This window comes from Schistocerca americana, chromosome 5 (assembly GCF_021461395.2).
Source record: "Schistocerca americana isolate TAMUIC-IGC-003095 chromosome 5, iqSchAmer2.1, whole genome shotgun sequence".
Lineage (NCBI taxonomy): Eukaryota > Metazoa > Arthropoda > Insecta > Orthoptera > Acrididae > Schistocerca > Schistocerca americana.
The window spans coordinates 621200001-621225487 of record NC_060123.1 but is presented as its reverse complement, the minus strand read 5'-3'; the positions used below and the strand labels follow the sequence as shown (position 1 = coordinate 621225487).

General features: G+C 44.2%; 1 long non-coding RNA gene across 1 annotated transcript in view; it reads right to left on the bottom strand.

Moving 5' to 3' along the window:
- Positions 1–25487, bottom strand: part of LOC124615347 — a 48517-nt gene that overhangs the window by 6577 nt on the left and 16453 nt on the right. The window contains exon 2 of the long non-coding RNA XR_006979780.1: positions 5335–5395. This is a non-coding gene — a long non-coding RNA (uncharacterized LOC124615347). The remainder of the gene's footprint in view (positions 1–5334; positions 5396–25487) is intronic.

Below are 25487 nucleotides of genomic sequence, written 5' to 3'. Positions count from 1 at the left end.
GACCTAGGAATATGGAATCTGCCCGTTGCCACCCATCCATGGTTGGTAGAATTTCGTGTGATAAACGAGAATGTGGAATTTCGGACGACTGATGCTTTGTAATCGGTACTGATCAGAGACAGAAACTTGCCGGTCAAAAGCAAATTAGCTTTCTTCTCTTCCTTCCTCCTCAAGATACAAAACCAGAGAAGGTTTTAATGTTGGACGCAGGAGTCTGGAGTGGAGTCAACGTTCTGACCCATCACAAATGTGTTCAATTTCTTTTAGGTTGAAATTCTGGGCAGGTAGTCCATATTCCCTACGGTATTGTCGACAGTTTCCTCACAGACGCTACTTTAAGACAGAGTACACCATTTTTCTGACAAAAACAATCACCATCTACGAAATGATTCCCTCCTGTAAGGAGTACATACTGCCTCCACGTGTGAACATTTCCTTTCACACCACATTCAGCATTTTCTGAAGCATCATAGCCTCACGTCCTCAGTATTTCACTGTTGGCACCATACATGATGGCTAACAATATTCTTCTCAAGCTCCATCGGATTTCCACCAGCGTTTAGCGTGGTTCATCACTCTAAATCATTCGTTTCCAGTCATCCACTGTCCAATGGCGCCGCTTTTTAGATTACTTCAAGTGTCACTGCAAAAAATCTGTAGCTTACCAAGAGATGCATGCCAATTGAGCCCCATTCTTTTTAACTCCCTACGTAAAATCCTTGTGCTAGTTGGACTGCTGTTACCACTTTGGAACTCATGAGTGACTTCTACTGCTGATTTCAAGCGACCATTAACGACCACCCTCTGCGACATTTAGACGGTCCGTGTCTGTCAGTAAATGGGGTCTGGCTGGTCTTAGCTTATCTGTGTTCGTTGCGTGGCAATTCCATTTCGCATTAACGCAACGAACAGTCGTCTTGTGCAGCTTTAGAAGGGTAGAAATGTCTCTGATGGGTTTGGTAACTCAGTTGACATCCAGTGAACAGCCCCAGTCACTGAGCTCTCCAGGCTGACCTATTCTGCTGTTGCCACTTCTCTGCTAACAACACAGTACTTCCCGCCTACCTCTATACTTGCGACACCACCTCTTGTTACATCTGATGGTCAGTCCCGCATTACATAGGAGTGGCCGAACACCTTTGATCAGACAGTGCATTTGATAAGTAAATCAGACAACAGAATTAAAGTCAGAGACCTCAATATCCGCGTAGGGTCTAGTAACGAAAGGAATCCACAACGAGACCCTATCATTACAGTACACGTTCACAATACAATGTTTTCTGGTAAAAAGACCATAGCGCATAGTATTAATATCTTGCCATTGCCCCGAGTTCAACACTCCACTCATAGTTGAGGTCAGGAATCAGCTTTCCGTGCAGATGGCACAGGTTTAGCACGTTGTAGTTTTTTGAAATCAACAACCGGTGTCCGTACTATGTACATTACAATGTTGAGACATACGAAGAAACACAGCAAAACAATTTTTGTAGTACAAGTTATCTCTTGCGTAATATGTATGAGCGTAAGAAAATTGTATACATGGAAGAATACGTGAATGAATAAATAAATATATATTTGTTCATATCAATGCTTAAAATACTGGGAAGTTTGTTTGCTTGAATATTGCTCTCAGTTACTATAATGTTGATAACACTTCGGGGACCTTTTACAGGTGTTATTTATTCCTTACAGAAACATGTGCAATGAGGATTATGTGTAATGTGTATCCTCGACACCTGTTCAACGTTGCTTTGGTTGCTAGGCGTACCAAACGCAGTTTAGCAGCGTCTTCAATTCCGTATACAATGTATCATTAGAAATCGTTTGGACTTGGAAAACTGCATAATTGTTTATGCTCATCACCTGCATAAACATTTACATCAACTACAGAAGAATTAAACCAAAGATTGTACATTAACGTAAAGATAATGTAGCCATGAAAACATTCGATTACTTTACAAGAGAATTTAAGATGCTGAAGAAGTAGACTGAAGAGCCAAAGAAACTGAAACACCTGCCTAATATCGTGCAGGGACCCCACGAGCACGCGGAACTGCCTCAACATGACAGGGCATGGCTCGACAAATGTCTGAATTAGTGCTGGAGGGAACTGACAACATCAGTTCCGCCGGGCTGTCCATAAATCCGTTAGAGCACGAGGGGCAACAACTCCTCCGCGTCGTTGAATACATAACACACGGATACAACACAAAGAAAGCAACTGGGGAGGTGTTCCTGGACATCAAAAAGCCTTCGATCGTCTGTGGCACAACAGCCTAATACGCGAACTCAGTGACGCTGGGTTCCCCGACGGGCTCGTACGTCTCATACACTCATATCTCACGGACAGGAGTTTCAACACCGACGTGCAGGGCAAACAGTCGACCCGACATGGTATCCAGGCAGGAGTACCCCAAGCAAGCTTCCTAGGGCCCTCACTCTTTAAATCTCTACATTAATGACCTCCCAGCTACACGCAACACGACGGTAGCAATCTACGCGGATGTCACTGCCATCCTCGCGTAAGATTGGAAGCCGTCTAACATTAACACACGACTACAGACTGCACTCAGAGCGGTGGAGTCTTGGCTGGTGAAATGACGTGTTAGAGTAAACTTCGACAATTCCGAAGCCGTTTTGTCCACTAGAAGACCAAAACTACTGCGCAAACACCAACACTGCAACCCAATAACTCTACGTGCACGCCCAATACGTTTCCGCGAGAAGGTCAAATACCTCGGTGTCTGACTGGATCGGAAACTACTCTGGGGGGACCACATTCAGCACGTGACCAACAAAGCGAACACGAGAATCAAACAACTCTTCCCTATGCTTAACAGGCGTAGCACACTGAATAGGAGGATGTCCAAGTCCATGTATATCACACTTAACAGACCTCTGATGACGTATACTGCTCCCGTCTAGGGATACACTGCGCCCACACGCCTGCGCCGTCTGCAGCTCATACAGAACAAAGTACTCAGAATCACAAGCAACGTTCCGCGCTACACACGCACCGCGGATCTTCACAGGGAATATCGGCTAGATACCATCTTGCAGGTATTCCAAAAACTCTACACACGACTGTACAGAAACACGAGACACTCGTGTAACCTGTTTATCTTTTCTCTGGGTGACTACGACCACAACCATAGATGCAAACATAGTAGACCAAAGACAATTTTAGCAAGAAACTAAACGTCTATGTTCCATAGCACACTAACACGACAGTACTGGCGAGCCACTGCAACACAGCTACGACTGGCAACCCTAGATGCTCGAGCCGCCGAAAAACAGGCAATCGTAGGGTAACCGTACTGTACACAGAACGCAAACCAGCCAGACACACACCCTACACTGTGAGCTGATCTATGACAGATCGCCCACTAATGTATGACGACCCTTAACTGTTACAGGGACGCAGCAGCTGTAGCGAGCCCTACAGCGAGTACTCGCAACGACAAAGGCAAAGATGCACTATACCTCACACTAACATAACCACACCTTGCATGTACTGTCGCAGCTAGCTTGCCGCTACTGATCTTACTACCTGTTCTACAGTCGCAGAGGTTTTCTCCCATGGTGCTTGTCTTGTAATTTTTTCCCTCTGCCCTCACAAACCGCTACCCTTCTTGCGCTTTCTTCCACTTTCTGTCACTTGATGGACCATGTCAATGGGTAATCCTACCCAAACGCATGGACAACATCACAGCCCGCGTCCTGTGACTCACGATTTGGAAAATAACATGCTACACGGAGGTGTCAGTAGAAATTTTGGTTTGGTCATCACGTAGGTGTCGGTGTGGAGGGGCCCCATCCTACAGGGTGTGGAGATCTCTTCTGAACAGGCAAGGCATCCGAGATACGCTGAATAATGATCATAGCTGAGGAATCTGGTGGCTAGCGGAAGTATTTAAACTCGGAAGAGTGTGGGATGTCGCATTGTCCTTTAATAATTGTGAAAGTCCGTCAGAATGCACAACGGACGTGAATGGATGGAAGTTATCAGACAGGATGCTTATGTGCGTTTCACCTGTCAGAGTTGTATCTAAACTTATTAGGGGTCTCATATCACTTGCACACGTCCATACTATTACAGAGTCTATATCAGCTTCGATGGTCTCCTGCTGACATGCAGGGTTCATGGAGTCATGTCTTCATACATGTACAGGCGTACAAGTCCATCCACTCGATACTATTTGAAACAAGACTCGCCCGACCATGCAAGATGTTCCAGTCATCACTGCCCAATGTCGGTATTGACGGGCGCAGGCGAGGAGTAAGGCCTTGTGTCGTGCAGTCATCAAGGTCACACGAGTGGGCCTTCGGCTCCGAAAGCCCATGTCGATGATGTTTCGTTGAATGGTTCGCACACTGACTCTTGTTGGTGGCCCAGCATTGAAATGTGCAGCAGTTTGCGGAAGGGCTGCACTTCTGTCACGCTGAACGATTCTGTTCAGTCGTCGTTGATCCCGTTCTTGCAGGATCTTTTTCCGGCCGAATTCCTGATATTCACGGTACACTCGTGAAATGGTCATACGGGAAAATCTCGCCTTCATCACTACCTCGGAGGTGCTGGGTCTCATCGTTCATGTGCCTAATAGAACACTACGTTCAATCTCTCTTACATCTTGATAACCTGCCACTGTAGCAGCTGTAAACAATCTAACAACTGCGGTCAGACACTTGTTGTCTTATATAAGCGTTGCCGACTGCAGCGCCGTATTTTGCCTGTTTACATATCACTTTATTTGAATTAGCATGCCTACAGCAGTTTCTCTGGCGCTTCTGTGTATATGCACAAGTTTCAGTATATGTTGAAATTTATTTTATTACACGTTGATATCTGTACACAGAATTTGAAATGCCTCGTTTAAAATGTCAGCAATGATAAGATAGTGTATACCTCTGGAACGAGTTGAATCTTTACGTGATACTGAGATATTGCAAGCTTAATGCATGGAACATGAAAACAACTAACTTACTAATTAAGAAATGAAGTTTCGTGTGTTTTGAGGTAAACGTAACAGTGTGGCGACAGGAGAATAATTATATCACGATCCTGAATCCAAAATGGACGTCTACTCCGAGTGAATGGGAACAATGTGAAAAGTGTGAGTTCCTCGTCATTGCTTCAGGTTCTGACTGATGCCGTCAGAAGAATGTGACTGTCATGAGTGAAACATTATGTCTACATCAATAAGAACGGAATTTTACAGATATTACTCGTAAAATACTATCGTTAACTATCGGTGAATGCCTTCAACGCCAACATGGTTTTTAATAGTGCTATGATGTCATGAATAAGGTCACAAAAAATGACTTCAGACGTACAGTCAAAGCATTGCTGCGATTCTTCCGTAGATATCGGAGGCGCCGAGAGAACTGCAGATCCCTGAAACATAATCATTGAAAGATATATATTAGTCATTACAAAGGTTTAGTCACTTGTAAGGAATTTCATATAAATGTGCTTAGTGGTGACAGTGGAGGGGAGATGCATTAATTTAGCATAAAAGTGTAATATAATTTTTATGACTACTTGAAAGTTGTAGGTTTTTCCATCTGTTTGCGAAAATTATTGAGAGGAGGAATAAGTGTAAAAGCTCTTGTACTCCTCAGAGTAATAGTGAAACACGCACGAGCGTCGACCCCATTTTCGGTCGTACTGATAACTAGACCTAATATCTTTATCATAGTTATACGGCAATGCAAGAAAAAAATTGCATCTCACCGTGTACTTTTAAACTGTTTGTCGTTTCGACCGTGTGCCCTGTCCACACCACGTACCTGATAATCCCGCGGCGGTCGTACTATTCTGGTCCACAGCTGGCTTGTCTGAAATTATCTATCGAAATACGCAGGCAAGTTAGGGGATCCACCCAATGTCTAAACACAACACTGTTCTACGTCTGGTATGAACATCTATATTCTGAGTCGATAAAAGAAAGTCGCAAGTTGCACTGTTTACATACTAAATCAGAAGTCTTATGCCAATTAATGGATGATTAACAGTCCACAATATCACTCAGACGAGCGTACGCGTAACCGACACGACGCGGGTGATTGTTGATGATGCGGAAGCCGAATGATGGCACGAAAGTTCTTACGCTCGTCACGCATACACAGATATTTGGTACCAGTCCTCCAGGACACTAGTAATGATATGGCACTGTTCGTAAAGTTAATTTTTCAGTTCTCACATGTACGAGCGTGCGCGTAACCGTTGCGGCGCGGATGATTGTTGATGATGCGTAACGCGATGATCGAACGCACGTTCTCACGCTCGCTACAAGACACTGGCACTGAAATACTCTCTTCTGTGGTTAATACTATTATTGATTCACATTAGTTAATTCTTGGAGACCGAAAACGGCGCGGAAGATTGATGAACGGTGTGACGCGCAACGAGAGGCTACACAAATACCGGGAGATCAAAAAGTCAGCATAAATTTGAAAACCGAATAAATCACGGAATAATGTAGATAGAGAGGTACAAATTGACACACATGCCTGGAATGACATGAGGTTCTATTAGAACCAAAAAAATACAAAAATACAAAAATTTCCGACAGATGGCGCTTCATCTGATTAGAACAGCAATAATTAGCATAACAAAGTAAGACAAAGCAAAGATGATATTCTTTACAGGAAATTCCCAATATGTCCACCATCATTCCTCAACAATAGCTGTAGTCGAGGAATAATGTTGTGAACAGCAGTGTAAAGCATGTCCGGAGTTACGGTGAGGCATTGGCGTCGGATGTTGTCTTTCAGCATCCCTAGAGAAGTCGGTCGATCTCGATACACTTGCGACTTCAATCAACCCCAAAGCCAATAATCACACGGACTGGTGTCTGGGGACCTGGGAGGCCAAGCATGACGAAAGTGACGGCTGAGCACGCTATCATCACCAAACGACGCGCGCAAGAGATCTTTCACGCGTCTAGCAATATGGGGTGGAGCGCCATCCTGCATAAACATCGTACGTTCCAGCAGGTGTTTATCAGCCCGGCTGGGGATGATGCGATTCTGTAACATAACGGCGTACCTCTCACCCGTCACGGCAGCAGTTACTAACTTTTTGCTGTCCTGCGCCATCTATCGGACATTTTGTGAACTTTGTTTGCTTTTTTTTGGTCTAATAAAACCCCATGTCATTCCAACCATATGTGTCCATTTTTACCTCTCTATCTACATTATTCTGTGGTTTATTAAGTTTTCAAATTCATACTGACTTTTTGATCACCCGGTATGTCATTGGTGGCACTGCTCTTCAAAATGGTTCAAATGGCTCTGAGCACTATGCGACTTAACTTCTGAGGTCATCAGTCGCCTAGAACTTAGAACTAATTAAACCTAACTAACCTAAGGACACCACACACATCCATGCCCGAAGCAGCATTCTAACCTGCCTCGGGCTATTTTCACCTCTAACACTCTCCTCCATACGACATTACTGGTTAGCTTGACGCCTCAAGATGTTGCATAAATTTCATTCCTCCCGTTTTGATTCATTACCTCCCAACGAGCATGTGAGCGTGTGAGAACTGTGGCAGGGAGGGCGAATGGTCGACATCGGTTTATTGGGTGAATTTTCGGAAAGTGAGGTTCTCATTTAATGGGGACCACAAATAGGGCGCTGGTGCGAACCAGAGTATTGTTCGAGTGTTTGGGGTCCGTACCAGGTCGGAAAAAACACATCGAAGCAATTCAGAGTTGGGCTGCTAGATTTGTTACCGGTAGGTTCGAACAACACGTAGGTGTTACGGAGATGCTTCAGGAACTCAAACGGGTATCACTGTACGGCAGGTGACCTTCTGTTTGAAGAACTCTGTTGAGAAAATTTGGAGAACCGGCATTTGAAGCTGACTGCATAGCGATTCTAATGCCGCCAGCACACCTTGCACGCAAGAACAGAGAATATAAGACAACGAGAAACGATGGATCATACGGAAGCAACAGACAGTCGTTTTTGCTTCGCTCTGTTTGCGAATGGAACACGAAACGAAATGACTATTGTAACATCAACGTGATAAATTTTTGGCTACAGTGCGACGAGAGGAAATTATACCTCTAACAGTTATAAACGTTATCTGACACATGAAAAATCAGTGAAAACGATTATATATATATTAATTGTTTATATAATATTCTATGACGTGATTGGACATATCGATGTGTTTCATACAAAGACAATGATAATTGTAAATTCCTTTTATGATCTGTGTTTGTCTTTTGTTTTTACCTTTTGTTGGTTGGCTTTTGTAAGTTGCGGACGCATATCAAACTCAGGTCTGTTAAGAAGCAGTAATTATTTGTTAATTATTACTTGAAAATAGAGTTCTTTATTATTATAAATATGAGTGAATAATTATTTGTAACTTTAATTCCTCTCTCAGTAAGCATTATTGTGTTAATAATTTCTTTCCGCTGCAGGGAACACAGCCATTGATGATAGCGATTTGTATCGCGTTTTTGTCTGTGTTTTCCTTAGAAACAAATCAAATGTTTGCTTGATGAGGTCTAAATAGTGCACAATATGAAAGTATAGTTTATAGAATTTAATAATCATTTCAAATACTTACTATTTTGGTCTAACAATAGAAAGTCTCTATCAATTGTCTGCCGCCATCTTAACAATTATCTCAGCGTCAAATTCAAATTACGCAACTCTGCAGACATAAATGCCGAACGTAATACAATTTTGTGTAAAAATAAATGTGCACCGGAGGTTCCGAACTCATTTTAATGAAAATGATTCGAATCAGATTGGTTCTTTAAAAACAGTGCTCATAGCACGATCGTTGTAATAAACTTTTCTAGCTGATGTATGGAGCCGAAATTAATTACGCACGAGTTGCGAAGAATATTGTTTCAGGTAACACACGTCAGTGTTGTGCGCGGCTGATATTAGGTGGTTTTAATGATTATTTTGCTGAAGATAACTGTTTCCATCATAATCCATAGTTGTATAGAATCCGTTGTATGAGCTGTGATTTAGTGACACTTACACAACTTTCAGACAACGCTTAAACACGACGTTAACTTGGAGTTCTTTAGCAATTTCATCAAATCTTTAGCCGGGAGAAAAATTATTTAGTAATTACTCAATGAAATAAAATAAGATTATCATTTCCATTTACAAATTAGTTAAATACCAAACCACTGAATAACACAGCGAACGCCACACTATTTGTGGTACATGGTGCCTTCCGCCACGCAACATACGGTGGCTTGCGGCGTATCTGTGTAGGTGTAGCTGTAGAATTAGTTATGTGATATACCAATTCAATTTTCAGCGTTCTCCTGTAGTATTGCATTTTAAGATATTTTAGTTTCATCATGACCTAATTGCTTAGCGACCAGGTTTCACTTTCGTACAACGCTAAACTCCGGAACAATACTTTCGGAAAACACTTCCTAACACATGAATTTATTTTAGATTTTAACAAATTTCTCTGTATCAACGACAGAATTCTTGGAATCATCAGTCAGTACTTTGCATTCATTTTAATTCGTCCAAATAGTAAATTATAATTATTGCTGTGATTCTTCAGTTTCTCTCAGCATGGCATAGTGTTTGTTGATCGAACTATCCACCGGTGTACTACCCGTTCATAGTGTCCATTAGTGAACATTTCAGATACCAGATATGTCGCCATCGTCAGGTGCGTTGACAGTTCGACCTGCAGGGGTCACGCGGCCGACCTACATTCCCTCCCCCCCCCCCCCCCCCAAGCCCTTCCCTTCGCGGTCTGCGTCCGAGGGTTCGAGTCGGCGATTGTCTCGGGGTCGGTGCTAGCGCCATTTTAGTTGCTCTGTCCTCCCTGGTGAGTCAGATTGTTGTGTTCGCTGTCATCCTAGTTAGGCCCTTGTGCTGATTCTCAAGCCTTGCTCAGATTACAGCCGCAGTCCGGATTGATAAGGCTGTCCCTTGTGGTAATTCCGATGGCGTCTCTACATCTCTAACGACTCTGTCTCAGTATCTCGAAGTCACTGCTGAATCAGAAGACGATCGTATTCCACCGCATGTTTCTCTGACAAACAGCTCTCCGCGACCGCCAATTTCTTGGGATACATTACGCATGTCTACCTCTCGTCTTCTCGGCACTAATTTTTGAGTCCGCAGCTTGTGTTCTCGCGGTCGCGTTCTCGCTTCCCGAGCACGGGGTCCTGGGTTCGATTCCCGGCGGGGTCAGGGATTTTCACCTGCCTCGAGATGACTAAGTGCTTGTGTTGTCCTCATCATTTCATCTTCATTCATGAATGTTGCGAGATTGGGCTGAGCGAAGGTTGGGAACTTGTACAGGCGCAGATAACCGCGCAGTTGAGCGCCCCACAAACCAAACATCATCATCACCATCATCATCTAATTTTTGATGGTGCGCATTACTTGTTGTCCAATAGACAGGGTTGTCCATTGATAGTGACCGGGCCAAATTTCTCACGAATTAAGCATCAAACAAAACTACAAAGAACGAAACTCGTCTAGCTTGAAGGGGGAAACCAGATGGCGCTATGGTTGGACCGCTATATGGCGCTGCCATAGGTCAAACGGATATCAACTGCGTTTTTTTTAAATAGGAACCCCCATTTTTATTACATATTCGTGCAGTACGTAAAGAGTTATGAATGTTTTAGTTGCACCACTTTTCTCGCTTTGTGATAGATGGCGCTGTAATAGTCACAAACGTATAAGTACGTAGTGTCACGTAACATTCCGCCAGTGCTGAAGGTATTAGCTTCGTGATACATTACCCGTGTTAAAATGGACCGTTTACAAATTGCGGAAAACGTCGATGTCGTGTTGATTTGTGGCTATTGTGATCAAAATGCCCAACGGGCATGTGCTATGTATACTGCTCGGTATACTGGACGACATCATCCAAGTGTCCGGACCGTTCGCCGGATAGTTACGTTATTTAAGGAAACAGGAAGTGTTCAGCCACATGAGAAACGTCAACCACGACCTGCAACAAATGATGATGCCCAAGTAGGTGTTTTAGCTGCAGTCGCGCCTAATCCGGAGATCAGTAGCAGACGAATTCCGCGAGACCGGGAATCTCAAAAACGTCGGTGTTGACAATGCTACATCAACATCGATTGCACCCGTACCATATTTCTATGCAGCAGGAATTGCATGGCGACGACTTTGAACGTCGTGTACAGTTCTGCCACTGGGCACAAGGAAAATTACGGGACGATGACAGATTTCTTGCACGCGTTCTATTTAGCGACGAAGCGTCAATCACCAACACCGGTAACGAAACCGTCATAATAAGCACTATTGGGCAACGGAAAATTCACAATGGCTGCGACAAGTGGAACATCAGCGACCTTGGCGGGTTAATGTATGGTGCGGCATTATGGGAGGAAGGATAATTGGCCCCCATTTTATCGATGGCAATCTGAATGGTGGAATGTATGCTGACTTCCTATGTAACGTTCTACCGATGTTACTACAAGACGATTCACTGCATGACAGAATGGCGATGTACTTCCAACATGATGGATGTCCGGCACTTAGCTCGCGTGCAGTTGAAGCGGTATTGAATAGCATATTTCATGACAGGTGGATTGGTCGTCGAAGCACCATACCATGGCCCGCACGTTCACTGGATATGACGTCCCCGGATTTATTTCTGGGGGGGAAGTTGAAGGATATTTGCTATCGTGATCCACCGACAACGCCTAACAACATGCGTCAGCGTATTGTCAAGCATGAGCGAACATTACGGAAGGCGAACTTCCCGCTGTTGAGAGGAATGTCGTTACATGTTTTGCCAAATGCTCTGAGGTTGACGGACATCATTTTGAGCATTTATTGAATTAATGTGGTACTTACAGGTAATCACGCTGTAACAGCATGCGTTCTCTGAAATGATAAGTTCACAAAGGTACATGTATCACATTGGAACAACCGAAATAAAATGTTCAAATGTACCTACGTTCTGTATTTTAATTTAAAAAACCTACCTGTTACCAACTGTTCGTCTAAAATTGTGAGCCATATGTTTGTGTCTATTACAACGCCATCTATCACAAAGCGAAAATAGTGGTCCAACTAAAACATTCATATTTCATTACGTACTACACCAATATCTAATAAAAATGAGGGTTCGAATATTAAAAAAAAAACACAGTTGATATCCGTTTGACCTATGGCAGCGCCATCTATCGGGCCAACCATAGCGCCATCTGATTTCCGCCTTCAAGCTAGACAAGTTTCGTTCTTTGAAGTTTTTTCGTTTGACGCTTATTTCGTGAGATATTTGTCCCGGTCACGATTAATGGACCAACCGGTGTATCTTGCCGAGGTCATCGGTTCCTCGGCTTACACACTACTTAATCTAACTAACTTACGCTAAGGACAACACATACACCCGTGCCCGAGGGAGGACTCGAACCTCCGACGGTGGGCGACGCGTGAACCGTGGCATTGCTTCCCCGGACAGCGCTGTTATCGCGCGCGGCTATGCCTCTAAAGGCTACACTCTAGTGGTGGGCGAAGGGGTGCTTAATTTTCTATACTGCGTAACTGTTTCTTAAGAAAACACAATTCTGAGTCCTTCCAGACCCTGGGGAAGACTTTCTGCGTCTGAGAACGTGCACGCCCAGTGTAGTAGTGTTTTCAGTACCAGGTTTCTCTGTGCAAGTTGGTGGTAGCTATCTGCATGCAAATGTAGGTCAGTATGCGTTTTCTTCCGATACACACCATGGCCCAAGATACCGTCAGCACTTGTGTCTTCCATGAGGGGCAGGAATGGTAGTCTTTCTTCTTTTTCAGTCTCCACTGGGATGAGTGGAGTTCGTACGTGTAAGGAAGTCAAGGCGTTAACAGGTTGTGCACCCTATCAAACTCAGAGAGTCTAGCCCAGGAACTGCAACAGCTCAAAACGGTTACACAGAATGGCAGATTAAGCGCGCTATTAGCCCTATCTCTAGATAACATCCAATATACATGGAAGGTCACGGCGGAAGAGGTAGCCATAGCCTTTATATTATGGCCCAGTGCCCTATCTAAAAATGTCAGGAGCGTATTGAAAAAGCACCTACTAAGAACAGTCGTATGTCCGTCTAATAAAACATAGGTATTTTTGGGTAGCGTAAAATGTACCCTAGGTTTGCGGAAGGCTGGGATATATCAGATTCCGTGTCTTTGTGGCAGGATATATATTGGACAAACCATCGAATATCGATGGGAGAAAATGAACGACATGCACGGTTAATGTATCCCAACAAGTTGGCAGCCACAGAACACTGTTTGTCAATGAACCACGCAATGGAATATGAACGTAACGGTGTTGTAGCACAGACCTCGAAATACTGAGAGAAGCCGTCGAAATTCGCTCCACGGATAATCTAGTCAACCAAGACTGCGGGCAGGGCACCTACAACGACGCTACAACAGAGGCTAACTCAGTAGCCTCTGCGACAGCCGACGTACTCTCGGGCGCGGAGCGGAGAGGGGACGGCTCGCGCCGGTCACGGGGGCGGAAGGTCGAGTTGGTTGCGCACCGCCAACAGCTCAGCGCTCACCCTGCTGCTTTACTCGATATGAGTCACGTCGTTGCTGTGGGTCGTCTCGCTCGCCTACACACCCCAACCTGTCTCACCGCCTTCGTGGACTTGGCTGCTGAGGCACTCGAGTTGACCGGGAATGCAGCCCTCGGCAACAGCACACAGGTCTGTAATTCCACCTTTATGCAGACGATTGCTGCACCTCGGCTGTTCAATATAAAATGTCGAATGAAAACACGTTAAGCCGTCTGAATGTTCAGTTGTTATTTTATTTGAACAACAAGTTTCGCCGCTACATTACGCCATATTCAGGCCACCTGACTGATGTGTGGGAAGAATCCCACCCCTGGTCCAATCAAAATAGGGGCGAGCATTCAGTGATTTCTCCTCGACACAGTGATCGAGTGGGAGCATCAGTGACACCGCTGTCACAAGCTCGGTAGCCAAGTATTGCCGACACGGCGTTGCGTGTACTTACACGTCAACTGCGGCGGTGCAGACGCGGCTACATTACGAGCTGGAGCCGCAGAGCAGGAAGAAGACGTGTCTGCATGGCCGCCAAATAAGAAGAGCTGGTTGCCCTCTCATTACCGCTGGCTGAAGATGGGGGAGAAAGTCGCGCCGCCACGAAGATCCGGGCGACGACAAACATGCAAAGCTGTGTGCTGTTACAGAATGAGATTTTCACTCTGCAGCGGAGTGTGCGCTGATATGAAACTTCCTGGCAGATTAAAACTGTGTGCCCGACGGAGACTCGAACTCGGGACCTTTGCCTTTCGCGGGCAAGTGCTCTACCATCTGAGCTACCGAAGCACGACTCAGGCCCGGTACTCACAGCTTTACTTCTGCCAGTACCTCGTCTCCTACATTCCAAACTTTACAGAAGATCTCCTGCGAACCTTGCAGAACCAGCACTCCTGAAAGAAAGGATATTGCGGAGACATGGCTTAGCCACAGCCTGGGGGAGAGATTCTGTAAAGTTTGGAATGTAACAGACGAGATACTGGCAGAAGTAAAGCTGTAAGTACCGGGCGTGAGTCGTGCTTCGGTAGCTCAGATGGTAGAGCACTTGCCCGCGAAAGGCTAAGGTCTCGAGTTCGAGTCTCGGTCGGGCACACAGTTTTAATCTGCCAGGAAGTTTCATATCAGCGCACGCTCCGCTGCAGAGTGAAAATCTCATTCTGGAATCATCCCCCAGGCTGTGGCTAAGCCATGTCTCCGCAATATCCTTTCTTTCAGGAGTGCTGGTTCTGCAAGGTTCGCAGGAGAGCTTCTGTAAAGTTTGGAATGTAGGAGACGAGGTACTGGCAGAAGTAAAGCTGTGAGTACCGGGCGTGAGTCGTACTTCGGTAGCTCAGATGGTAGAGCACTTGCCCGCGAAAGGCAGAGGTCCCGAGTTCGAGTCTCGGTCGGGCACACAGTTTTAATCTGCCAGGAAGTTTGTATGCTGTTGCCGCCGACGCGGTTGGCGCCCTCAGCTAGCTGAGACAGGGGAAGAAGAAAGAACCGCCCTAAGAGCAGAATTAGATGAAGCTCGCCTGCAGATAGAGCAGCTGCCCCGAGAGCCACAAGAGAAGAGACATCTCAGTCAGCCGCCATCTCGACTGCCCCCCCCCCCCTCCCCCTCCGCCATAGGGCACAGAGAGTGCGAGTGGACGCTTCCATGCTGACGGTCATTTCACTGGCCACTGTAGAAATGCACGAACCCTTCGAGCTGACCCCAGAAGAAGAAGAAACGGAAGAAAGAAAACAAACGCCTGTTCCAGCCGCCACCTCCCCAGAGAGGCCCTGGGCGAAGCGGGGGCCTCCCTTTCCGCGCCGTGAGGCCAGCGACCTCACAGCCAGCCGCTCACAGAGCCGCCTGTCCGGAGTCGCTCCACGCAGAGCCCAGGGCGCCCCTCGTGATGCAGTCGACATGCTGAGCGGCGCTTGTGATGATAGGCGATTCCATCTTGGAGGACACTGACTAGCACTCCAGTAACTACTACCTCCTCTGTCTGTATGCCCATCTTTTCAGAGCTGGTTGCCGGACTGGCTGTCCTGTACAGGATATCAAATCAAACACCTTCCGGTCACCTGCTGTCTAAACTGTTATTTTATTTGGCTACTAGTTTTGACGGCTTACTACCCTTTCTTCAGGACCCTGCGTGCAGACAACAGTGGTAACAGTATGAAATAGATAACCAAAAAGGGGGTGGTACAAGTCCTGTATAGAGTGGAACAATACCAAGCAGTACAGTAACTTATATAAAGTTACAGATAAATTACGGAATAAAATAAGAAAACAGTTGCACATTGTATTAACTTCTTGCGGAGTATAAATGTAGATGTAGATTCGAGCGCGCACGGAAGCATTCCAACAGTCGTTCTTCCTGCAAACCATACGCGACTGGAACAGGAAAGGGAGGTAAAGACAGTGGCACGTAAAGTGCCCTCCGCCACACACCGTTGGGTGGCTTGCGGAGTATAAATGTAGATGTAGATGTAGATGTAGAACTGAAACTAGTATTAAGTATATACGTCATATAACCGTAAAAAGGAACCTACTAAACGAAAGCCAATAGTGCATGCTTGGCATCGATAATCACATTATACCTAACGAATTCCCACTAAGCAGTAGGTATTGGAATTGATATACTCCATTAGAGTCATAGTTTGCGTCATTAGAGATGTTTTGTTAAATAAGGTGCATCTTATGAGTCTCTGTTCGATAAATTGCAAAGATTTATCTTTATATTCATTTTTTGTTTGTTATTATAACTTATGGAACATGATGATAGAGATAGTTATGGTTTTCACCTCCACTAAGTGGTATATGTTTTACTATTGCGTGGCAACATGTAATCGAATGTTTTACCTTCAGTCCGTGATCGTCAGTGTATGGCTACATTGTTTCACTCCAGTTGTTTCACTGGCATTTCATTAGCATTATACCGTGATTACCCTATGCATAACATGCAGTACTGACCTTCGTTTAGTACGTTCTTTTTCTACGACTTTATGTAACTTCCTGTACTGCTTTGTTATGTTAGTTCATATTACCAGTGTATATAAGACTTGCATAACCCCCCCCCCCCCCCCCCCCCACTTTTGGTTATCTATTTCCCTCTGTTACCATTGATGTCTGTTTCACAGGGTCCTGAAAATGGCTTAGTATATCGCCGACACTGGTAGCCAAACAAAATAACTGTTTGGAAATTAGTGGCTGCAAGGTGTTCGATTTGACATCCTATCCGCTCTCTCCTGATCATTCTGAACCTTCGCTCGCCTGTAAACACTTTCCTTTCTCTCCTGAGAAGCTAGAGGTAGTGCTTAGCACCTTCCCTCTGGAGACAGTGAGGGGTGCCTACGAAATGGGCAACTTTCACTTCGACACACACGAATCTCCTCATCGGCGACGCGGATGAGACCAACAGTGAAATTAGAGAGGCCATCCGAGAAGAAGAAGAAGAAGAAACTATAAAAACAGACGAACCTTACGGGCAGGCACTCAGGAGGACAGCGAAGAAAAGCAAGAAGAAGAAGAAGCTGGTCCAAGCACCATGCAATAGCAGCTTATCAGGACCTCAACATCAACACCTTTAACCAGCTAACCTGTGTAGCAAATACGTGTTTTATTTGTTTCTGATATCCACATGCCAGTTTACCCAGAGAGGCTACAGGGATCGACACCAAGGGAAAGGCAGGAATAGCACATACGTGCTTACCCTGCAGATCACCAGGCCAAGAAGGCCTCTTCCTTTGGCGATTAGCAACCCAGTATCTCAGATCGTCCATGCACATGACGATCGTGACACTTCTGATCGCCGAAATATCCTGCCTGTTTGACATACTGAACTGGCAGTGGATCCACGGACTGTTACATCATATTTACTACTGTTAGTAGTTGTTACTTTACTTCTGTTAATATTCATTTATCAATATGTTTTCAAGACCCTACCCAATCCGTACAACCGTACTTACATTTCCTTTGCCGCCTCTGGGAGAACTACAGTTTCATCAACAAAATTCAGTGTTTTCATATCTTCTCCCTAAACTTCAGTTTCCTTTTTGAATTGTTCCTTTGTTTCCTCCATTGGTTCCTCGATGAGCAGACTGATTAATATGAGGGACAGTTTCCAAGCTTGTTTCACTCGAATCTCAACTGCTGCTAGTTACAAATGCCGTGTACTACCTTTACAGACTGTAGATAGCTTTTTCCTCCCTTCAAAATTTCAAAGAGTCAACTTGTAGTCGATAATACTTAAATCTTTCTCTAGATCTATAAATGCTACAAACGAAGGTTGGCGTTTCTCCTATCTGTCCTAATCCACCAGCATGTAGTATTCTACGTATATATCTACATCCGTCCACTGGAAGCCACCTTGCGGCGTGGCCGAGGGCACTTTGTTTACTACTATCACTTCCATTTCTTGTTGCTCCAGTCGTGAACGTCTCGAGAGAAGAACGATTGCCAGTAAGCAACTATGTCTGCTCGAATCTCTCTGATTTTATCTTCGTGAGCTTTTAGGGGGGTATACGTAGGAGAAAGCAATACAGAATGTTTCGAAAAGGAATTTACAACTTTGAAAATTCATATAAATTAATTCATAGTACCTACAGAGGTGATTGCAGTGCCAGTTTGTAGAGAAACACATTAAGTTTAGTCCCGCTTAGTTGTCTAGCGCCCAATCGGCTCTATGAACGGTTTTGGGCCCTATTCTACGTTGATATTTGAAAAACATCTGACGATTGCCATGTGGAAATGAATGCAGATCGATTTGAAGAGTTGTTCTGTAGCCGTTTGCTATCAGATATCCGTTTTAGTACTGTTTTTGACGGACAATTCCCTGTACCAAACTGTAGGATTAAATAAGGCATCAACAGTTGCTCCATGAGAGACGAAATAATCAGCTGACTGAAAGATAATAAAAAGGGCTTGGAACAAAATGTGTGATATGTGAAATGCGGATCTTCTGGCATTGCTGGAACGATGAATGACACTGAAGACACGGTACGTAACTGATTCGTAAGCAGAAAACCACTGTCATGAAATGCCGACGAACTTCTTGCGGTCAAATAAAAGCACGTGTCACTGAGCAAAATGACACCTTTGCACCGTGAGATACAGAGAGGCTGGTAAATGAATAACGCTAGAAAATGGGAATAATGTGAACCAACTGTAAAAAGAGATTCAAGGTCCAACTCAGAAGAAGGTGTTAGGAGAAGTATCTAAAGAATATATTGTAAATCTCTGGCCAGATGATGAGAACACCAGCAGCGAAATACAGAAGCCCCTATGTTCGTGACGGCGGATGATCAGTCAGACGACTATGATCAACGTGTTTCCGTTCCCCGCACAGAAAATAAAGGAAATATCTTTATTCTGTACTTTACACGTAACACTGTACCATGTTGATGTTGAAAACTAATCTGAGTGCGTCTGTGTACGGACGCAAACACAGCTGGAGCACGAGAAAACACCGGGTGAAGCAAATAAAAGTGGCCCATACGATAAAGTTCCACAGTACCAAGAAACACAGCAGAGGAAAAGAAATACAGTACTAACATGACTACAGAAGATCTTTAGAGTCACCACCATTCATCTCTTGTCACTTTTGGGCTCTTGTTAGCAAGTTGTTGAAGGTGGATCGAAGCTGTATTGCTGGAACTGCTGCAGTCTCTTCGGAAATGTTCTGCTGCAGTTCGTGGAAACTGTGAGGGTTGTTGCGACACAGCTTAGGCTTGAGGGTTCCCCACATAAAGTAATTGCACATTGACGGATCAGGTGATCTGGGCGATCAGTGGCCATCTAAGACCGCTACCAGAGTGACCTCTGCTGACCAATCTGTCAGGTGTAAAGACTGTGTACATGTGCTCCAGGGTTCGGCTGGCTATATGGGCAGTTGGTCCATCGTGTTGGAAGTAACTGTATGTCTTTTCCTCCTCCTTTAATGCTGTCACAATTGGTTTCAAAATATTGGCGATGTAATGTGGAGAAGTGAGCGCCTGATGGAAGATGGTAAGACGAATAATACAGCGCGCAGAAACTGCACACCAAACCCCGCCTTTCCGATCGTGCAGTGGTGTGTCGTGGAAGTGATATGGATTTTCCGCTGCCCAGAAACTCTCATTCCAGGGGTTGAAATAACCACTAAGGTGAAACCAGGATTCATATCCAAGCAACGCATTATTATCTCAGTGAACAACCACTCACAAAACTGGAGGAGCTGAGGAGCATCTACTGGTTTTATTGGGTGGAGAGCAGACACACGGTAGGGGTACATATGCAGGTGCAGGTGGTATTTTCATCCTCGTGCTCAATTTTGTACGCTGGGTACGCTGGCCTCTTGCGACAGGCGTCGGGTTGATCTAGTAGGACTCTGACGCATTTTCTGATGAACTGCAGCCACGTTTTCTGGTATGCGGGCGGGTTTCTGAATGTTTTTTGACTTGTTCAAAACAGATCCTTTCTGCTGTCATGTTCAGACTAAGTGTTGCATGGTGCTCTTAGCTGGCACTTTGGCACCACTAAACATCTGAGCAAAAATACAGACCGTACGTTTTCACGACTTTATGGTCATGTAATTTTCCACAACGAACGCCTGCAGCTCCACTATGAGTGCCATCGTCCGCTTTGCGCTGTTCCTCTGATACCGTCACAGTCCGCAGTACGGTCTGAACGAGTGTGGATCACGTGGCTGGCGTACAGATGGTGTGCGCGCCACGGGGTGTGGTTATATGCATATACGTCCAATTGTATCCACTCGTCCAGGCCACTTTTACTTGCCGCACCGTATACATGTGATCCAGGAACAAATGGCTGAGTAAAATGCTGCCAAAAAGGATGCTCCAATGAATCTTGGGCCATGCACAGTAGCCCTGGCTGCCGCGAGGCCGAATGGTGGGGGGTTTCACCGTGATCCCCGCCCCGCTAACCGCTGGCCACTGTATTTAGATGTCGCATATTGGCCACTGCGCTTTCATCAATCGGAGCTCTTCTTTCACCATACGGAGCATATGCTTATTTTTTATGCAGTCATCAGGTACACTTCGCTCCTCTAGGGATACTGGTGCTTGAGACGGGCTGGCGCTTTCGCTCATTCCATGTAGAATCGCATTTTTATCACGCAATTCCAATGGCCTCCCCTGCCTGAAGCGATTTCAGTTCCTTTACTGTCCCATGGTCACTTATTTCGATATCAACCATTTTGTCGTTCATTTGACGATTTCAAGCCAGAGTGATATTGTTCTGTTAAACACCTTTGCCGTCTTGTGTGTCAGCTTCTGTGTCAATGCTGTTATGGTCGCTGAGTGCCTGAACAGGCGGCTTCAATCCGTTTATTGATTTAACATATGACCATTTTAATCACGCTCCCCTGGATTCGAGTAATTCGTCTGTGAGTCTTATTAAAAGAACTTCACAAACTGACGATTTGATCTACCTGTGGCCCTTATGAAAGCAGTTATTTGGCTTGATATTGATTGACAGAGCTGTTGGATGTCTTCCTAAGGATCATCTGCTATATGGCCCAGCATTCATGATCTGTGGTACCATTTCTTCGTCATCCTTACAGCACACTGGACGTCGACCATATTGTACGCATAGTTTTATTGCCCTTCATGCGTAGTGATCCTCGGCGTACATTTCAGCAAAATAATGTCCGTCGCATACAGCGAGAGTTTCTGGTATTTATTTTCGTGTTTGCGAAACTATACGTTGACCAAAAAGGTGAACGGATCTCTTCCCAACTGAGTATGTTTGGAGCATTGTAGTAGTAGCAGTAGTAGTAGTAGGAGGAGGAGGAGGAGGAGGAGGAGGAAGAGGAGGAGGGGGAGCAGTAGCTTTATTCATCGGCAGATCTCTTTTTGCAAAGATAAAGGACATGTCAAAGTGTTTACAAGGTTAGACCAATTTAAAATAAGCTAATCCGTACACGCATACATTTACAGACTTCTAGTCAGAGACAACCATTAGATTTTCTCCTGGTATACAACATATTTATTTACAAGTAACTTATTAAATAATGTAATGCCACACTGTTTATTCATATCTCACTATCAGTCACTGTACACACTATAGACACATTGTTTTATAAAACTTCACTCGCTATTCACAAAACACAAACACACACACCTTTGATCTCTGGGCCATTTTCTGTACCGCAACTTCCCATTTGCTATCCTGAAAAATCGAGTCAGCATCCCTCTATAATGAGTGAGATGTTGAGCTCAGAAAGAGGAAGAGGTGATAGTTTTGTGCTATGCATAGCTTGGGGGTACGTTTTTCTAGAAAATGAAAAAAGAAGGAATAAAGCATAGTGTGAAGGTGTTATGTGGAATATTGGATGTCTTATAATGATTCTTATTATTCATTTGTACAACTTTTTTCATCAAACCCGTGCCCTGTTTTATCTAAGTAATCCTTCAATGTATAAAATGTATTGCATGACAGGTACTCTTTACCTCCGTTTTTAAATAAGTGTTTTTTTTGCAATTCCTTTAATCTATATCGGTAATTTATTGTACAGTTTTATTCCGTGGACATGAAGAGATTTAAATGTCTAAGGGACACATTTAATTATAAAATCCTTGCATAAAGACCCTAAGTCCTCTATGACACGAGTTGGTCCTGCATTTGGCTTGAAGATACTGGTGGTCTGGTATGCTGCCCCTAAACGTTCCTGTCACTGAGGGCCTACACCTCGCCCATGGCTACTACCTAGTTGCAACACTTTCTTCTTCCTAACACTTTGTACATTCCTAGGCTTCTTCGCCTTTTTTGTAGTGGGCTCCACATTCCCTGCTCCTCTTTCTACCTGAGGTTCTTATCTGGCAGTGGTAGAAATCTGTTTTTGGTGTTGATGATAAAACTGTCAAATCGCGTTCTCTGCCTTCCTGTCCTCCTACCAGATGCCAGTTCCCAACCACGCTCCTCCCCCCTATCTCCCTTGGTCCTTATCAGTTCCTTCCTTGCTTCCTCAACTATGCCTGAATGGCACAAATTTTCCTTTCCTGCTCTCCAATCAAAATGTTCCTACTACATATTCTGCAGTTCCAGGAGCTCTTCCGTTCTCCCCACGGCAGCCCCCCCCCCCCCCCACCAGTGAAAATATTTCCTGCAAGATTGACAACAAATCCCTCTACTCACTACCCTATAACAGTTCCTACATTTCTCACTCATGGTCAGATTCGAAAGAATAATTAAGTTTAAAGAATCTTTTAAATTTGTCAAGTTTACAGTGATAAAAGCTATAGAAAGAATAATTTAAAATTAAGAATAGAATTTTTAGAGGGGAAAATAGTGTAGAATCAGAGTTCGGTAATTGCAGATCAAAATTATAGTATATCAGCAAGTAGTTTAACGTCTAAGTACAGCAAAGCCACGGAAGCTCCGTCATGGAGAAGGCAGTGAGGTTAAACTCTTGTGATGAAAAACCTATAGAAAGGCCTGGTCGTCATTATTGCCGCTTTTTATCCTTGATTGCTTCGTTAAAGGGCGGGGAACCCGTGTCAGTCAGCGAGACAATAATTAGTTTGGACTTTATCCTGTTAAGATTCACGATAAACTGTTAGAGTATTACGGAGATTAAAAGTGATGTAGTGTACGATCTCCGACTGTTGGCAGCAATGGAGTATTAAGGGAATTTTAGGACTTTAGTGTTAGATTGGAACTTAACGGATATATAGACGGCAGAAACTCAAATTATCTGCTGATACGAGTGAATTCAGAGGTACCGGTATTCAGATATTAACGTGTCGACTTTTGAAAGTGTCGTGTGCCGTTAGTTGCGAATCTGGACGTAGAGCGCATGCATATCGGCATTTGCGGACTTTTTAAATTCCTCCAGGCTAGGAAACTTTTAAATAGGCCACCATCCATCACCATCTTAATCCTTGAATATAGAGTGACAGTGAAATACAAGAGTGTTGTACGTATTTCATTTACCTAGTACAAATCAGTGAAGGTTTTACGGAACTAAAGCGATTCAGCAGTAAGTCAGCTGCGCTCTGCTGAGACGCTGATAATCAGTTGTATGACAAGAACGGACCCTACAGCAAGTAAACGATGCCAAGAAAATTTAAATTTGACACTATTTCCTCTTAAATAAGTTCTTTTAGCGGACGAAGAAAACCTGTGACGTCACTCGACAGCCATCTTATCCAGGAATCTCCAAATAACTCGTGATTTTGACAATATGACGTGCCCATTGGACAGAAAGTGGAAAGTGGCACTCAGGAGGACAGCCAATCAGCTCTATCAGTCAATGTCAAACCGAACAATTGCTTCCATTAGAGCCAGAAGTAGACGAATGCGTTATTGCCTTGTTCCATTTGTGAAGCTCATTCACTTGAGTAAATAATTGAATTTTTCTGAAATTGTAATAATTTGTTTGTCTGTACATGTACAGCTCATCTACCGATCGTCGTCCCAATCAGATAATTACTCAGAAATGATTCTTTCTTTATGTCTTAGAATGTAACAGCCCCATTTCTTCCGCGTGCCGCTCTTTTTGCTTTCGTTCCCGTTGTTCTTTTTTTTCTTTCATTTTTTTGCCTTTGGTGAGAGACAATGTGTTATTTCGCTAATTATGGACGCTGTTACTTACCATTCAAGCTTCTAGTACTGGAATAGTTTTTAAGAAAATCTCAGTTAAAATCATCAACTGTTACTGCTCCCTTGCTTTTACTGTTGTACAGATTAATACACCTTCAAACTGATTTACTAACAAAATTACCTCTAGGTGCTCGACAAACACTTACACGATTTATCACGAAATTTAACTTCTACCGTGAATCCTTCACATATAGTACCCCAAGTTTACCAGATTTTGTGTTCATTCCTTAATGACACCTCTTGATTAAGATGTCAGCTTTCCCCATCTCGATATTTGCGCTACTGATGTAATATGCTATCCTAAATCCTCAAACATGTATCGGTCTATGTCAGTGGTCCCACGATTTTCAGAGAAGAAAGTTACGCAGGGTAGACATAAATATGGAAATACAAAAACACGTTACCATGCCTAATACGGTGTACGAAACCCACTGGACTTCAAACCAGCTACGTCATTGTATACTTCGTTTTCAAGGAAATATTGAACCATGCTTCCTGCCAAATAGTGGCATATTCAGCTAATGGTGATGGATATGGATGGCGATTACACGCCCTTCTCTCCAAAGGAGACCACAAAAACTCAGTACTGATAAGATGTGTTGTCTTTAGTGAACATAGGACATGCATCAGTTTCTTCTTGTGCTCACAAAACCAGTCCTATACGATGCGAACTGTGTCATCCTAATTGGGGAACAAAACTGTACCACGGGATGGACATGATCAGCGAAAATGGTCACATAATCCTTAGCGATAACGCTACATTATATAGTAATCATGGAGTTCATGGAATGCCATGATATGGCTGCCAAAATTGTCACTAAACGAGAGCTGTGTTTCACCCTTGGAACGTAAGTTCGACCAGAAGTTGGAAACAGCGAGAAACAAGACTCATCCGATGAAGTTACTTTCTTCCATAGCTCGATAGTAAAACTTTTACGGTTTCAGCACCACCTTTTCATGTTACACACATTTGCATCGCTGATAAGTAATTTTAGAATTCCACTACACCCCGTTTATGGAGCTCCCTTTGTGTTGTATCGATTCTGACTGGGCCCGCAACAGCGACGTTGATTTCTGGAGGTACATTTGCAGCTGTCGTTTTCTTACTTTTCGCCACACTCCTCTTCAATGGTCAGTCGTCACGATCCCTCAACACACATTTTCGTCTGAGTTGTTATTTTAGCGGGTGATGTTTTTTTCGTTTATCCTTTATGCGGCATAAATAGTCGATATCGTGATTCTTGAAACCTCAAACACTTCGGCTACCTTAGTTACGAACGCATCCACTATACGAGCACCAGCTTCTTGCCGACGCTGGAAGTCATTGACCCATGCACAGTGAACTACACAGGACACTGGTCTAACA